The 16,453-nt window shown below is 41.6% G+C and overlaps 1 pseudogene across 1 annotated transcript; it reads left to right on the forward strand.

Moving 5' to 3' along the window:
* Positions 1 to 6,875: 6,875 nt before the first annotated feature.
* Positions 6,876 to 10,184, forward strand: LOC116531630 (annotated as a pseudogene). The gene has a single exon (XR_004260498.1). The product of XR_004260498.1 is annotated as a ribosome production factor 2 homolog pseudogene (transcript).
* The last annotated feature ends 6,269 nt before the right edge of the window (positions 10,185 to 16,453 follow it).

A 16,453-nucleotide genomic window follows, 5' to 3' on the forward strand; every position in this document is an offset into this window, starting at 1 on the left:
TGAAACTGGGAAATTTACAAAAGAAAGAGGGTTAATTGGACTTATAGTTCCACATGACTGGGGAAGCCTCACAATCCTGGTGGAAGGCAAGGAGGAGCAAGTCACGTCTTACATGGATGGTGGCAGGCAAAGAGAGAGCTTGTGCAGAGAAACTCTTGTTTTTAAAACCATCAGATCTCGGGAGATTCAATCATCTCCTGCCGGGTCTCTCCCACAACACATGGGAATTATGGGAGCTATAAGATGAGATTTGGGTGGGGACACACAGCCAAAACCATGTCACCTAGAGAACAATCAGTCCCAGTCAGAAGCAGGAAAATGGAAGTTTCCAAGGAGAGGGACTCTAAGAGGAAAACAACCACACAGAATTTATAGAATATTGATATGTAGTTTGCCAAAAAAAAAAAAACTGATAAAAGGAAAAAAAAAAAAAAAGATATGTAAAAAAAGTTCTGCGAGTAAAAGATAGAAACTCTAGAAAATAAAAACCAAACTAAAAATTCTCAAAGAACGAAAACAACTGTAGTACTTTACCTGGCTTCTTAATGAACAATTGTCATCACAGCAATGCAACCATAGACTCCTAATTCAACCAAAATACCTTACGTCATTTTACTGGAAGATGGGAAAGTGGCAGTGAGATAGCGTAGGAAGTGAATAGAAGGGTGTGTGTAAGCATTCTAAACCTACCCACACTCTAACAAGAATTCAGTAATGCCCAAAATGAATGAGTCAAGAAATAGCAGTAGTAGCATATTATTTACAAATACGGAGGTAAGTTTCTAAAGAAATATTAAAGGTGCTAAAAGTTTGCTGCATCCATCACCCCATCATCTACATTAGGTATTTCTTCTGATGCTATCCCTCCCCATTCTGCCCACTCCCTGCTATTCTTCCCCTAGCCCCCCACCCCCTAGGCCTTGGTGTGTGATGTTCCCTTCTCTGTATGCCTATGCAACCAACCTGTATGGTCTGCACATGTACCCCAGAACTTAAAATATAATTTAAAAAATAAAAAGGTGTTAAAAGTAGTGGACCCTGGAGACAGTTCTGAAAAGAGATGAGGGGCAGGACTCTTGACTGCTACAGCTCATTGTGAGTTTTTAATGTAGGAGCATATATTACTTTAATAAAAGTACGTTTTATTTTTTTAAGTAATATGCATGACACATTACCACACTATTATCAATTATGTTTAAATGCTTAAATATGTTAAATTTTTTGTGATCTTTCCCATTCTCTGAAAACAGGCTCCCTTATAACACATAAATCTATTGTTTAGCTTGGACCTATTTTTCACCTGTACTTTCAAACACATGTTCTATAAAAAGGCAGGGATTCATCTGTTAATATTTTTCTAGCACTCAGTAGCTAATGGCTCCCCAGCCCTCTGCAGTTCTGAGTCCAGGCTAGCACAGTTGGCCCAGCCTGTCTAGCCCACAAGCTAATGACCCCATTCATTGTTCCCTAAGATAACAGTAGGCTGAGTCATGGTTTTCAACAGCTGGAGCCCCTAGCAACCCACCAGGTCAGGCCAAACTCCTGTCTCTTCAGGAATCCACCTGGCCTTCAGCAGGACCTGGGAAATTACTGGTGCCAGCTTGTTCCTCTGGCTTAACACTGAGGACCAAGTCCTCTACCAATACATCGTTACTGGGAAGGTAATGAAAATGGCATTTTTCAAGGTAATAATTCCATAATTGTAATGATTCATAGAGTCCCCAAAATGAATGTCACATCTCACCAAGAAGCCAGCAGCAGTTAGACCATTACAATCTGTGAAGCTTTCCGTGGCTGGGGTCCACGGCATCCAGACCCTCTTTCCTGCAGGTGCCAGAGCTCTCCTTCTGTCCAACATGGACACCAGTCTATGTGATACGATCCTGCCATTGGGTAAACATCAAGAGGGGCCAGGCTTGACTTGGACAGTCTCTTCCCAAATCCAATCATGTCATAATCAGATATAATTGAGATTAATAACCTCTCACAACTGGCTGTAGGTATTTCATCAACAGACACCCTGCTAAGAAAACTGTTCTGCCAGCTTCCAATCTGGCCAAATAAGCTCATCTCTCCTCCTTCCCCATACTGGCTCCCAGCCCATCAGACCACCAAACCCTTCAGAGAGAGAAAAAAGTACCAAGGGTACTTCAGGAGTCAGAGGATGAGAGAAGCAAATACAGAACTACTACTGAGTCAGAAGCATTGAGACCCTGGCATGAACCTCTTTGCTCTGCTCTGACAGCTCCTATTGGGTAGAGGCAGGAAAGGTTTTAGAAGCATTGTGGCCTTCATTGTTTCTGGGATGGGCCAGATCTAGGCTTGTTTGCACTATAGCTAATACATCCCGGCTCTGCCCACCTTGGCTGCTATGCTGAACTAAGAGTCAACATCAGTTATATTCATTTCCTCAAAGATGTATGCTAAGCACCTACTATATACCAAACACTGTACAGGGCACTGTAATTTAGTGGTGACTAAGACAGAACAAGATACGGCCCTTGTGAGTTTAGAGTCTAGACGTGGAGAATGGCTAAGCCAATAATCTCACACGTAAATATAGAAGGACAAATTTTAATAGGAGATATAAGAGTATGGGGGTTGATGACAGAGTATAGAAAGGGATATAGATTAGGGGTGAGAAAAGGCCTCCCCAGGACCAGCTAAAAGATGACTAGGAATTAGCTGGACACAGAGGAAAAGAACTTCCCAGTCAAAGGAACTGTCCGGGTTATGTCCCTGGGGTGGGGCTCTGACAAGTGGTTTGTGCAGCTGAAACAGCAAGAATGAGGACAGCAGAGCTAGATGAGGCCACAGAGTCCACAGAAGCTGGGCCATGGTAAAGAGGCTGGACTTTATCCCAAGCACAGTAAGAAGGTGCTTATGTAGGACAGCTCTTTCAAAGCAAGCTCCTATGGTCCCTTTCGGGAAACACTTTCCTGGAATAAAGAAAATTCATTCATTCACCCAGCAAGAGTGTACCAAGGTAATAAGACAAACTCAGTCACCCTGGATGAATCAGTTTCACATGGTCAATGGTGTAAAGTTTGTCCTAAAGGACTATTGTGTGCTTCACTTTGCCCAGAAACGTGGAGAAAACACAGGCTCCTTCCCTCTAGGGGCTGAAGGGAAAAGGCAGGTCAAGCTGAGGTTTCCACAGAGGAAAAGGCCCTTTCACACTCTTCTTACTCCAGTTCTTTTAATGCTGGACTTCAAAAGGAAACCACAAAACAAGCTGAAAGGAATTGAACTTGCTCTTTGGAGTGAGAATTCTGAAAATGTACCCAGGAGTCCTTTTTCCATGGATACACACATACATTTCGATCTCAGCCTAGGGCATTCTTTGCTGAGGGGTGGTACAGATAGTCAGTGCTGTAAGAGTTAAGAAGAGGAGGGGTGGATCAGTTAAGGTTTCAGATGGAAAAGCAAGAAATCCCCCATCTAGCTTATCTCAGCCCCATTAACTTATACTCTGCACAGGAGCCATTCAAAGAGGCACTTTATAGAGAATCATAGCTGAACACTTCAAAAAACTTCAACACTGAAGATGCTTTTTGATGGGGTTAGAAGGTAATAGCTTTAGTCCCAAGAGTCTACACTGGCACCAACAGTTGATACTGAGTCTTTAAGGTGACCCAACTCTTGGGAACAGCTTTTCAAAAAAATTGGAAATGGGACCCTACCTTATCCATTGCAACATGAATGCTCTGCCTATTACCCAAGCTGCCAGGTATGAAAGGAGAGAACGTGAGATTGCAGTCTCAGTGAAGGCTGCAATCACCCGCAGCTCCTGCTCACCTTTGTGCTTCCAGCCTCGGCTGCTTTTCATCGCATGTTTTTTCAAAAGCTACTGACACTTAAGAGCTGGGCTGGACTCCTGCCTGTTGCCAGAGCTCTCTTTTCTAAGCCTCCTAGGGAGGCCAGAGGCCCCAAATTCTGGTCCTATCTCATTCCTCCTACCTGACGAGACTGGGTGGGGAGTCCAAAGCCTCACCAAAGTTTTCTTTGGAAAGTCAGATCCCAGGGAGCCTCTCTCTTCAGAGTGTGGGGTTACAGCAGGTAAAGAAGTGTGAACAAAGGGGCTATAAAATGAGGCTTGTGATTCCAGAGTTCTCAGAAGCTTAAAAATGTACACGAGCAAACAATGCAACTCATGATACAAACTCAAATTGTTCCCTTTTCTGTTCCCACTGCCTTTGCCTGAATTTAGGGACTCACCTCCTGCCTTCTGAACTTTCCTGGCAGTGTCCCTGCCTCTTTTGCCTTCAATCCAGCTCCCAAATTGGGAACACACTTCTTTTTCCTTTTTTTTTTTTTTTTTTGAGGCAGAGTCTTGCTCTGTTGCCCAGGCTGGAGTGCAGTGGCACAATCTTGGCTCACTGTAGCCTCTGCCTCCCAGGTTCAAGCAACTCTCCTTCCCCAGCCTCACAAGTAACTGGGACTATAAGCATGTGCCACCACGCCTAACTAATTTTTGTATTTTTAGTAGAGACAGGGTTTCACCATGTTGGCCAAACTGGCCTTGAACTCCTGACTTCAGGTGATCTGCCTGCCTCGGCCTCTCACAATGCTGGGATTATAGGTGTGAGCCACTGTGCCCCGCGTGGGAGCACACTTCTATCAGTAGCTTTTCTCAAACTCAGTCCTGACCTGTCACTCCTACATTTAACACTCTTCAGTGACCACACACTGCCTATTAGAGAAAGTCCAAGCAAGCTCCCTTAGTAACATACATGGCCTTCTGTGATTCCTCGCCTGTGACCGCCACTGCCCTTTTTCTCCTTCCTCACAATGTACATCCTTCCCACCCAGCAGAAATGCACCACCAGGGACAATCCCCAGACTGTGCCCTAGGGTCTGCATGCCCCTGTCTTTGCACATCCTGTTTGCTCTGCCTGGCATGCTTTCGCCAACTGCCTCATCCAGTCATAAAACTTATCCTCACAAAAATCTTGCTTCATGTTCCCTTCTCTCTGAAGCCTTCTCTGATGACTGACCTCTTCCTCTATTGTCCTATAGGGCTTGTGACACCAAACGGCAATTGTTGGTTTACAGGTCTGTTTTCCCCAGAATAGACTGAGTTCCTTAAAACACAGATTAAAATTTTATCCTTCCCCAGGCCTTACCCAATACCTAGAATGAAAGGATATTTACATAATCCATAGTGAGGTATAGCCATTTCCATTTTACAGATGAGAAAACCGGGGCTTAAAGAGAAAAAGTCACAATGCCAGTTGGTAGTAAATCTGGAACTAGAAATCAGTTTTCTCAACTCCTAATTCAGAGTGTTCTATACTAGGACTTCCTTCCCACATGGGGCAAGACACCTATCTCTACATTGTCAGCCTTAAGTCCCATTCAGCCAGTTATATGACACAAAGGTCTTGGAGGTCAGGGTGTCAAGACCAAAACACAGGGCACCTCCTTGGGATGCCATGTAACCTCATTGCCTTTTTCTCCCCTTTCCAGGGACCTCATACACTCCCTGGCAGCAGCTTCAATCCGGAAACCTAAACTCACCCAGGCTTCTGAGGCTCTATTGAAGACATCACTCTAAGCACTATTTTCCAAGGACTAGAAAGGTGGCCTAGCTGGGTGGCCTTGGACAGAGGGTCAAGGGAGAGGTTCTGCACAGGGGGCTGAGAACGTCTGTATCACTCCATTATCTTAACCTCCCAGAGTCATAAGCAGGGAAGGCCATCAGGAGGAAACCTTTAATTACCTGCAGATGATCCCAATTAAGCAGCACTGCCTCCCAATTAGCAGTCCCTTTCATTGAAAATCATTAGGCTTAATTTCATTTCCCAGGAAACACCTTAATCAAGCAAGCTCTGTCCCCAACTCCTGAGGCAGCCAGACTCCCACTGACGTCAGCCTGACCCTGTCTGGCCTGGATGATGATGCTAAATTGAGCTCTGGGTCAATTTCCCAATTAAACCCATCCCTTTAATTACACTGTTTTCTAGTGTGTAGCCAGACCAATGGTCTGTGTTCCTTAAATTACTTAGTAAAGGTAGAGCATGTTCAAAGAAGGCCCGTCCCTAAAGGGGATAAATTTGTAAGCACACTGCAAAAAGGAAGCTCTTATAAAAAGTAAGCCTGAAACACCATAGCCTGACAGCCATAAAGCACAGCCAGTGTTCAAAATGTAAGGCGGGAAAGCTGCCGGCACCTGCACTGTCAAAGCGGGAGGAGTCCCAGATTTCTTCTCCCTCTTTTTTCATTCACTATGTCCCCAAATTGTGAAACTTGAGAGAGAGACTCTTAGCATGCAAACCCTGCAGCACATTCTGGGGATTGTCACTGATGGTGTGTCTCTATTCAGTGGGAAGAGTTCTTTCCAGATGCAGATGCCCATAGGCAGCCATTTACATTCTCAGCCTTTGAATCCTAAACGTTTTACTTAGAAGGTGAGAGAGAGTGACTGCAGGAAGACGAAAATTCAGTCATCCCTCCCGGACCACTGTCAATGGAATTGCAGCTGTGTTAGCGCTATAGCCAACTGCTGACCGTCAGATTTAGAATCACCGTACAGCACCTCCTTCTTGTGTTCAGCTCTCTTATTCTAAATTCAGAGAGCCCATTCTTTGCTGATAAAGGGTTCAGGGCCAACCAAGGGATCCATTTCCCTGTCAACAACCAGCCTCAGACCCCTCACGCTGCTATGTCCCAAAGTGGTTTTCCTCCCTACCACAGCAAGGCTCACCCTCAGCTGGGTTGACTGTTTCTTCCTTTTGCTTGATTCTCAGCAGACTTACACCTCCAGCAAACGGGAAGGGGAGGGAGAAAAATACAAGATGGAATTGGTTCAATCACAATTTAGAATCCCTGTAAATTTATCCACTAAAACCCTACAAATACATCTTAATTTTCACACCGAAATAGTCTATGAAGTTCAAATCAAATTCTGTTTCCTTTAACTTTTTTCATATCCATGTTAATCACATTCCTGTGAAACTGAAGAGAGAGAAGTGCTCCTCTCCTTGATACTAAATTTAATATGGAGATGATTAGAAGTGCATTTGTCACTGTTGCCTGGAGAGCTTCATACATTAGCCCTCCCCAAATTAGATTAACACCTAACCATTCCCTGCTGCTCCCCAAGTCCTCACTGCTATGCCAGGCCTCTACAACAATTGCCTTCTATTGATTTTTCCCAAATTATTTATTTTTTAAACTTTATAGTTAGCTTACTTTAATTCATTAGTATTCAACTTTCAGTGAAAAATCCTAAACACTGGGAGACTCTGATCCTGTCCCCTCTGGTTGAGACAGATAGATATGTATTTGTCTGAAGTCAATTGTTTTCTATTGACTTTTACCATTTCTTCCCTCTCTTTCCCAAAGACAAAACTATTTAGATCTGATCGAGCATCTGGCCTGTTAGATGAGCTGCTCTTTCTCCTTTATAGAAATCCTGATTGAAAATGTGGCTGGTCTGATAGTGGTCTAGAAACATTTCCCAGGAGCAAGCCACAATTTGTCACTGCATTCAGTTTCAAAGCCTTTTGGTTGGGGAAAATAGGATTCTTCAAATTTTCCTTAACAAAGTACCAAGTCCCTCCTGAGAGTCCAAATAACCAGTGCCCCAAGCCTTGCAACCCATACTGTTTGGGTCTCTGTGTTAGCTCCAGGGAGTAAGCCAGGTAAAAAGCTTGGTGATAACACTAGAGGTGGCCATACTAATACTACTACTAGTAATAGCTAACATTTGAGTCCTTACTGTGTTCCCGAAATGTGAAAAGTGCTCTCCCTATATTTTCTCACCTATACAATAGATATTATCCACAATTTACAGAAAAGGAAACTGAAATTTATAAAAGTCAAGTAATTCCCTCAAGAACACACAGCTAGTGAGTGATTGTGCCCAGGATTTAAGCCCAGATTGGGTTCTATTGCCAGGTTGTCTGATACCTTGAAGTAGGCAAGGGAAAAATTAATATTGAGCTGAGATTAGCATCTATTGTATAATAACCCTCTATTCCTGCTTAGCTTAGATAAGTGCAAATTGATTCAATTTAGGTCTGTCCCTGTACTCAGGTTCTGACATCCAGGTGAATCAATTCCCTCTGAGTCTTAGTTTTCTCATCCATGCAATGAAGACATTAGACTGAGTGACACCATGAGAAACTCCCAGCTCTTACAATGTGGGACTCAAGATAAATGTGATATAGACAGTACTCTGTATAGACATTTAAGGCTGGAGAAGCCCTGGAGGTGATCTAATCTAGGCATGTTAAATGCACACCATACATGCTGCCTCTTCCCTCTGCCATGCCCATGGTAGACATCACTAATGGATCACCATCTTCTTTCTTGCTGAATCCAGTCATAACTTCGTAATTTTTTACAATTCTATGCCTAGTAATGGAATGAGACAAACGCACATAAAATAAACCTAGTTGCTATCCCAATTGCTAACAAACCTGCTCAATTTAGAAGTGAGGAAACTGAGACACAGAGAGGGTAAGGGATTCAATAAACATCTATTGAGTGATTGACAGGTGCCAAATCTTGTGTTAAATTCTGAGAAAGAGATGAATAATACATAGTCTTATCCTCTAACAACTTTCAGTTTAGTGAGAGATGTAGGCTGTTAAACAAGCAGTTACAATACTGTGTAATGAGTATTATTTGACTAGCTGGGAAAAAATCTAACCTAGGCTGATTCACAGAAAGCTTCCTAAAAGGAGTAGCACGTAAGCTAAGAATTGAATGGGAATAGAATTTTTTTAAAAATAGAGTTGCAGGTAGCAGTAGCAATGGACGCTCTGGATCAAGTTGTAAAGCTCAAAATGAAAAGAGCCAAGAGATTCCTTGAAAAGAGAGAGCCGAAACCCAATGAAAACAATAAAAATGCCATGCTGATTAAAGGGAGAAATGCAAATGCAACAGTGATGCAAATACTTAAAGATGTGTGTGCACTGAAAAAACCATATGGTATACTGTATAAAGAGAAAAATATTACAAGACCTTTTGAGGATCAGACATCATTGGAATTCTTTTCAAAGAAGTCAGATTGTTCTTTATTGATGTTTGGCTCCTATAAGCAGCAGCAGCCAAATAGTCTAGTAATAGGTCGTATGTATGACTACCATGTGCTGGATCTCATTGAACTAGATATTGAGAATTTTGCCTCTCTAAAAGACATTAAGAACAGTAAATGTTCTGAGGGAACAAAACCCATGCTAATATTTGCTGGTGATGATTCTGATGTAACAGAAGATCACAGAAGACTAAAAAGTCTTTTATTGGTTTCTTCAGAGGCCCCACAGTATCAAATATCTGCCTGGCTGGATTAGAGTATGTTCTGCACTTCACTGCACTGAATGGGAAGATTTACTTTCAAAACTATAAGCTGCTGTTGAAGAAATCTGGTTGCTGAACACCATGAATTGGACCCTTATTGGATCTGGTTCTGAAGAGGACACACCTGGCATTGGATGATCTTTATAAACTATGAAAATGCCAAAAGCTCTCAAGCCAAAGAAGAAGAAAAACATCTCCCATGATACTTTGGGTAAAACTTATGGAAGGATTCATATGCAGAAGCAAGACCTAAGCAAACTATAAACCAGAAAAATGTAAGGGTTGAAGAAGCAACCTGCAGAAAGGATAACAGAAGATCAGGAGAAAAAGTCAAAAAGAATTTTAAACAATTGATGGAACGTAGCCAACCACTACTGCTTTACTGTGCTCTGCTTAAGAGAATTATCAAGTGTCAATCCATTCAGAGTTTCGTATAAGATCTTATATATGTTTATAACATGATAATTTTACCGTATAGTATTACGAACAGTAATATACTAGTATTAAGTGTAAAGTAAGCCTCTTACTTGAGACATTACACCCTGGTGTGCCATTTTCTCTTGTGATATCCCCTGCCCTCCACAAGTTCTTCTTTCTAACTGGGTGGATGGGTGGGTGAGAAGAGATCTACACAACCATTGGGATTTTTTTAAATTTCTGGCCTTAGCTAAAGAAAGCCACAGAAAGCAGAAATGACCCTCAGGAGCTGTGTACACACTCTCAATATGAACTACCTGGAAATTTAACCTCCTCTCCCTACATAGATCTACAACCTGATTTTTATTTTTTACTTTTCTATTATTTTTCCTGAAATCCTACCAGTTGACATTTGAGATTTTAAGCTTTGTGTCTGAAAATATATATCTCTGAGAGGGGAAAAAGCTTTTGTCAAATGAAGACAGAGTGAGAAGGTCATTATAAACAGAGTAAGGAGTCCAATAGCTCATGAGAGCTCAGGCTACTTAAAGAGTAAGTTACTAAGGAGGGCTACAGCCTTGGAGCATAAAATGCAATGAGTTTGGGAATGTTGAGCTGGAAGATCAGCAGGAGCCAGTTCATGAAGGGCCACATATACCATGCCACAGAGGCCATTCTTCACCCTGAAGTGGTTAGAAGACACGGCTGCAAATTCCTTGACATTTCTCCCATGGTGGGGGTCTATATCCCCTCTCCTTGAAACTCAGCAGGCTTGTAACTGCTTCAACCAATAGAGTAGTATGGAAATGGTGCTACATGACTTCTGAGGCTAGGCCATAAAACACCATGCAGCTTCCACTTTGTTCCCTAGAGCTCACACTTGTGGAGCCATGAGCCATCATGTAAAAAGACCAACCACCCTAAGACCATCATGCTTCAGGGGCCGCATGTATGAGCTCCAGCTGACAGCCCCAGCTGAGGCCAGCCTTCTGACCTTCCATGCAAAGTGCCATATTTGTGAGTGAAACCCATTACCAGCTGGATACCACTAACTGACCTCTGTTGATGCCCCATGCAACGGAATGATCACCCAGCTGAATTCCTAACCCAGAAATTATAAAATATAATAAAACGCTTGTTTTAAGCCACTGAGTTTTGGGGTCTCCTCTTAAATAGCAATAGATAACCAGAAAAGAAAAGGAACATTGAAGGTTTTCAGGAGGGAAGGTGACATGATTAGATTTATTCTGGAAGGACCACTTAGGCTGCAGTGTGGGGAATGGATTGGGAAGTGAGAAGAATGAAGTAGAACAACTCTTCGGGCTACTGCAGTTGTACAGGTAAGTGATGACCAAGACAGTGGCAGTAAGGTAAAGAGAAATGCTGACCTGATTAGAGACATATGTAGAAAGTAGAGGCAACAGAATCCAGTGACTGACTGATGGGTATATGAGAGAGAGAGGAGAGTCAAGAAAATTCCCAGTTTTCTGGCCCCGATGAGTGGGTGGATGGTGGTACCATGTGCTGACATGAGCACATGGAGAGACAGATGAGTTTCTTTTTGATGTGTTAGGTGAGATAGTGCAGGATGGGGTAGGGAACTCAGGAGGTCCATCTGGGCTGAAGAGCGGATCTGAGAGCCATCCACTAAGGGATGGTGATCCATGAGAGGGGTAGAATGACCAGGGCTCTCACTGGGAGGAATAAGAAGAGGGAAACAGGGCAGAGCCACAGGGAGTGGCCAGGCTGAGAATGAGCAGGGTAAGAGCACACCCTGGTCCCTGAAGTTTCTCTTGAGTGATTCCCCCAAATTGCTTACCACCTTCCTTCTGTCTCCTGTACCGTAGGAACTGTGGGGCTTTGAACATGGCAAACACTGAGGCTACTGTGGGGCTAGACTCTTCCACTGTCATTCGCCAGATTTGCATAAGCCACTCCATGTTAATTTTTTAAATTTTTTTAATGTACTGCTTTATTCTCCTCTCTCCATTCCCTCCAGGCTGATTGTTTTCTTTTAAAATGTTCCTCATTTCTCTCTCATTTCATTTTCTTTCATCTGCAACCTGCTATTAAGGTTGTTTTCCCCACAGCTATTTTGACACCAAAGCAGCTTAATCTGTTCTCCTAATTAGCTTGTGATACATACACAGTGTCCAACATCTCCTGTACAATAGCATTCTCTCCAGTCATTTCCATGACTCCCCACCTTCCTCTTTCTTCCCTGCTGTTTCATGGATCCTCCAGCCAGACCTTTCTCTCCATGTTTCCAAAGGCAGAAAAGCAGAGAAACTGCGCGGATGTGTTCTTACCCTCTGAAGTAATATATCTGTTGCAGGTGGCTGATCTGGGGATATACAATGTAGCCAAGAACATGAGTTTTGGACTCTAGCAGACTGGAATTAAAACTTACTAGTTTAGCTACTTGCCAGTCACATGGCCCTAGGCAAATAATAAACATTTTTGAGCTTCTGTTTTTTCATCTGTAAAATGAAGATGATATCAATATATATAACTCAAAGGATTAAAAGAGAACTGTGTTAAGCTCCCAGCACAGAGCATGACTCAAGGGAAGCACTCAACAGCCCATGACTGTTAATAATACATTATGCTAAGGAAGCCTCTTATTAAATTTGAGCTTTGGGGTTTGGTGCAAGGGTTGTTCTTGAGATGAGAGAACCAGATGCTTTCCGAACTGGTACTGGGTGGCTTCCATGACCAGCTGTGGTCTCAGGAGCCACGTTCACTACCTGGAAATGTGTTGTGGTACCTTCAGGCATGTTTTCCCCTTCAGATTGCAAAAAGCTGTCAGTGTCCTTCACATAGACCTTTGGTCCACTTTAGGTTCCAAATTGCCATTTCGTTATAGTATTTCAGAGATGAGTGGATGAAAATGGACATCAGCAACCATCTCGTCCAAAAATCAACCCTTACATATGGGAGAAATAAATCATTCCGTTCAATGAACACCTGGTCTACCTCCTATTCCAGACCATTTTTTCACCCTAAGTCCCTCCTACTCAGACTCTAGGATGTCAGTACATTAAATTGGTCAGCAAATATTTAATGGTCCAGGAAATAGGCCAGGCAGTGGGAGTCACAATAATGAATCAAGTGGGCAAAAACATCTGATCTCATGGAACTTACATTCTAGTCTGGAAAGATCGACCATCAACAAATGAATGAGTGGTATACAGAAAAATAAAGCAGATTCAGGCAAAGAGGGAGTGGGAGAAAGAGAGTCTTTCAGTTTATGCAGAGACATCAGAGGAGGCCTTGTTCACAAGGGCTTTGCACAGAAGCCTGGGGAGCAGGAAGGAGCGATACCTGAGGAAGAGTGGTCCCAGGAGGAGGAAGGCAAAAAAGGAAAGATCCCAGGTGGAGATGTGCTGCAGACCAACAAGGAAATTAGCGTGTGCAGTGGTATTATCAAAAGTTAAAGTGTAAGAGAGGTCAGAGACATAGTAGAAGACCAGATCAGATAGGAACTTGTGAACCATGGCAGCAACTAGGGCTCTGAGGACAGTGGAAAGATAGGCAGTCAGTGTGGGCCGTGGCTATGAGAAGACTGAAGCTTTTCAAGGACCACCCTGGATGCGCTACTGAAAATAAACTGCACAGGTAGCAGGTAAAAGCAGGGAGGTCAGTTAGAAGGCTCCTACCTGGTTATTATTCCAGGAGAGAGAGGATAGTGACTTGGACTAGGACATGGCAGTGAAGGTAAGAAAGGGAAAACAGAACTCGCTTGCTACAGGAAGCCTCATCCTCTCTCCTCCCCTGTGTTTGCACCACTGTCGCACTTTCACCTGTATTTTAAGTGTCTTCTACCTCCACTGATTCTGAGCTCCCTGAAGCAAGGACCATATTTCATGCATTTCTTTTTTATTATTATTATTAGACTTTAAGTTCTGGGGTACATGTGCAGAAATGTGCAGGTTTGTTACATAGATATACACGTGCCATGGTGATTTGCATTTCTATAACCTCAGAACTTAACCTGCTGCTTAGTGCATGGAACACAGTCCTAATAAAATGAACAAACAATTGTTATCCTCCTAACATGCCGGGTACCATAGGGGTGAATATGGATGGCCTGTGACCCTAGAGAATGCAGCACTGGAAATTTATGCAATCCAAGAGTGACTCTGCAGTCTGTGGTTTGTCGTTTTGCTGAGGAACAAATTTAAATTATTTTCTTGAAGACTCGTCTGTAAGAAAAAGACACCTCCCTGGTGATTGAGACTCAATGACTACCCACAATACACACCTCAATCCAATTTAGTTTTTCTCTCTTTTATTCTTAGTGGTATTTTTACCAGGGGGGTGTTTAGTAGGTTCACATATTTCAAGATCCACAAAGATCTCCCACTTGAAGACCAATAATTATTGCAAGATGCAGTTTCCACCTTCATCAGGCTCAAATTTTAGTTGGGAGGCACACACTACAATAAAGTATAAGTGGAATAATAAGATGGAAAATATGGAAAGAAGACAAGGAGGATATTTAATATATGGCAATAATTAATGTATTATACCATATCAATAGAATTAAAAAACAAACACTATATGATTATCTCAATAGATGCAGGAAATGCATTTGGCAAAATCCAACAGCCTTTCATAATTAAAATGAAAACCTTCAATAAGTTTCGAATGAAAGGTAAAATCCTCAACGTGCTAAAAGGCATCTCTGAAAAAACCACAGCTAGCATCATACTTAATGGTACAAAAACTGCATGCTTTCTCCCTAAGACCAGAAACAACAAAAGGGTATCCAGTTTCACCACTTTTATTCAACATTGTCTCAGATATCCAACACAGAGCAATAAGGAAAGAAAGTGAATTAAAAGACATCCAGGCTGTAAAAGAAAAACTAAAACTATATTCACAGATGATATGATCTTAAAAATAGAAAATCCTAAGGAATCCACTAAAAAAATTCTAGAACTGATAAGTGAGTTCAGTAGGGTTGCAGAATATAAAATCAATATAAAAAATCAATTGTATTTCTACACATTAGCAATGAACAATCCAAAAGTGAAATTATAAACAAAATTCCATTTAAAATAACATCAAAAAGAATAAAATGCTTAGAAATAAGTCTAACAAAAGAAGTACAAAACTTACACTCTGAAAACAATAAATTATTGCTGGAAGAAATATCTCAATAAATGGAAAGACATTCCCAGTTCATGGAACAGGAGACTTTTTATTGTTAAGATGGCAAGACTCCCACGAATCGATCTACAAATTCAGTGCAATTTTTATCAAACTTCCAGATGGCTTCCTTTTAGAAATTGACAACATGATCTTAAAATTCATATATAAGAGACCCAGAATAGTCAAAACCCTCTTGAAAAAGAGAAATGAAATTGGAGGACTCACACATCTTGATTTCAAAACATACTACAAAGCTACAGTAATCATGATCATGTATTACTGAAATAAGAATGAACATATATAGATCAACAGAATAGAATTGACAGTCTAAAAATAAATCCCTATGTTTGTGATCAATTAGTTTTCAACAAGGATCTGTGACATCTCAAGGGGGAAACAGTAATATTTTCAATATACAGTGCTGGGTCAACTGAATGGCCAATGCAAAAGAATAAGTTGGACTCCTATGTCACATCATATGCAAAAAATAACTTGAAATGGATCAAATATCTAAATGTGAGAGCCAAGACTATAAAAGTATTAGAAGAAAACATAGGGGGTAAATCTTCATGACATTGGATTAGGCAATGGATTCTTAGATATGACACTACATGTGCAAGAAATAAAAGAAGAAAAATTAGACTAGGCACAGTGGTTCACACCTGTGATCCCAGCACTTTGGGAGGCCAAGGAGGGAGGATCACTTAAGCCCAGGAGTTCAAGACAGTCTGGGAAACATGGCAAGACACCATCTCTACAAAAAATTTAAAATTTAGCCAGGCATTGTGGTACATGCCTGTAGTCCCAGCTACTTGGGAGGCTGAGACAAGAAGACTGCTTGAGCCCAGAAGGTCAAGGTTGCAGTGAGCCATGATCATGCAACTGCACTCCAGCCTGAGCAAAAGAGCAAAACCCTGTCTCAAAAAAAAAAAAAAAAAAGCAAAAAATAGGCATTGGGCTTCTTCAAAAACATTTTTGCTTCAGGAGACACTATCAAGAAAGTGATAGACAACCCATGGAATAGGAGAAAATATTTGCAAAGTGTATCTGATGGGGAATTTGTATCTAAAATACATAAAAGCACACTTAATAATTTTTTAAGAAACCAGATAACTCAGTCAAAATGGGCAAAAAAAAAATCTGAACAGACATTTCTCCAAAGAAGATGGCCAGTTAGCACATTTTAAAAGAGGCTCAGCATCGTTAATCATCAGGTAAATGCATACTGAAATCACCATGGAATACCACTTCATAGCCAGTTTGAATAGCTGTAATCAAAAAGTCAGCTAATAATAAGGTTGATGAGGATGTGAAGAAATAAAAACCCTCATCATATATTTCTGATGGGAATGTAAGATGGTGCAACCACTATGGAAAACCATCTAGAACTTTTTCAAAAAGTTAATGTATGGTTACCATTCCAGCAATTCTACTCCTAGGTATACGCCCAATAGAAATGAAAACGTATGTCCGTACAAAAAAGTTTTACGTGAATGTTTATAGCAGCATAGACAAATGGTGGGGGGGAAAAAAGTCCTATATGTCCATCACCGGATGAATGGATAAACAA

This window comes from Sapajus apella, unplaced genomic scaffold (assembly GCF_009761245.1).
Source record: "Sapajus apella isolate SASKATOON/1434 unplaced genomic scaffold, GSC_monkey_1.0 scaffold71, whole genome shotgun sequence".
Classification (NCBI taxonomy): domain Eukaryota; kingdom Metazoa; phylum Chordata; class Mammalia; order Primates; family Cebidae; genus Sapajus; species Sapajus apella.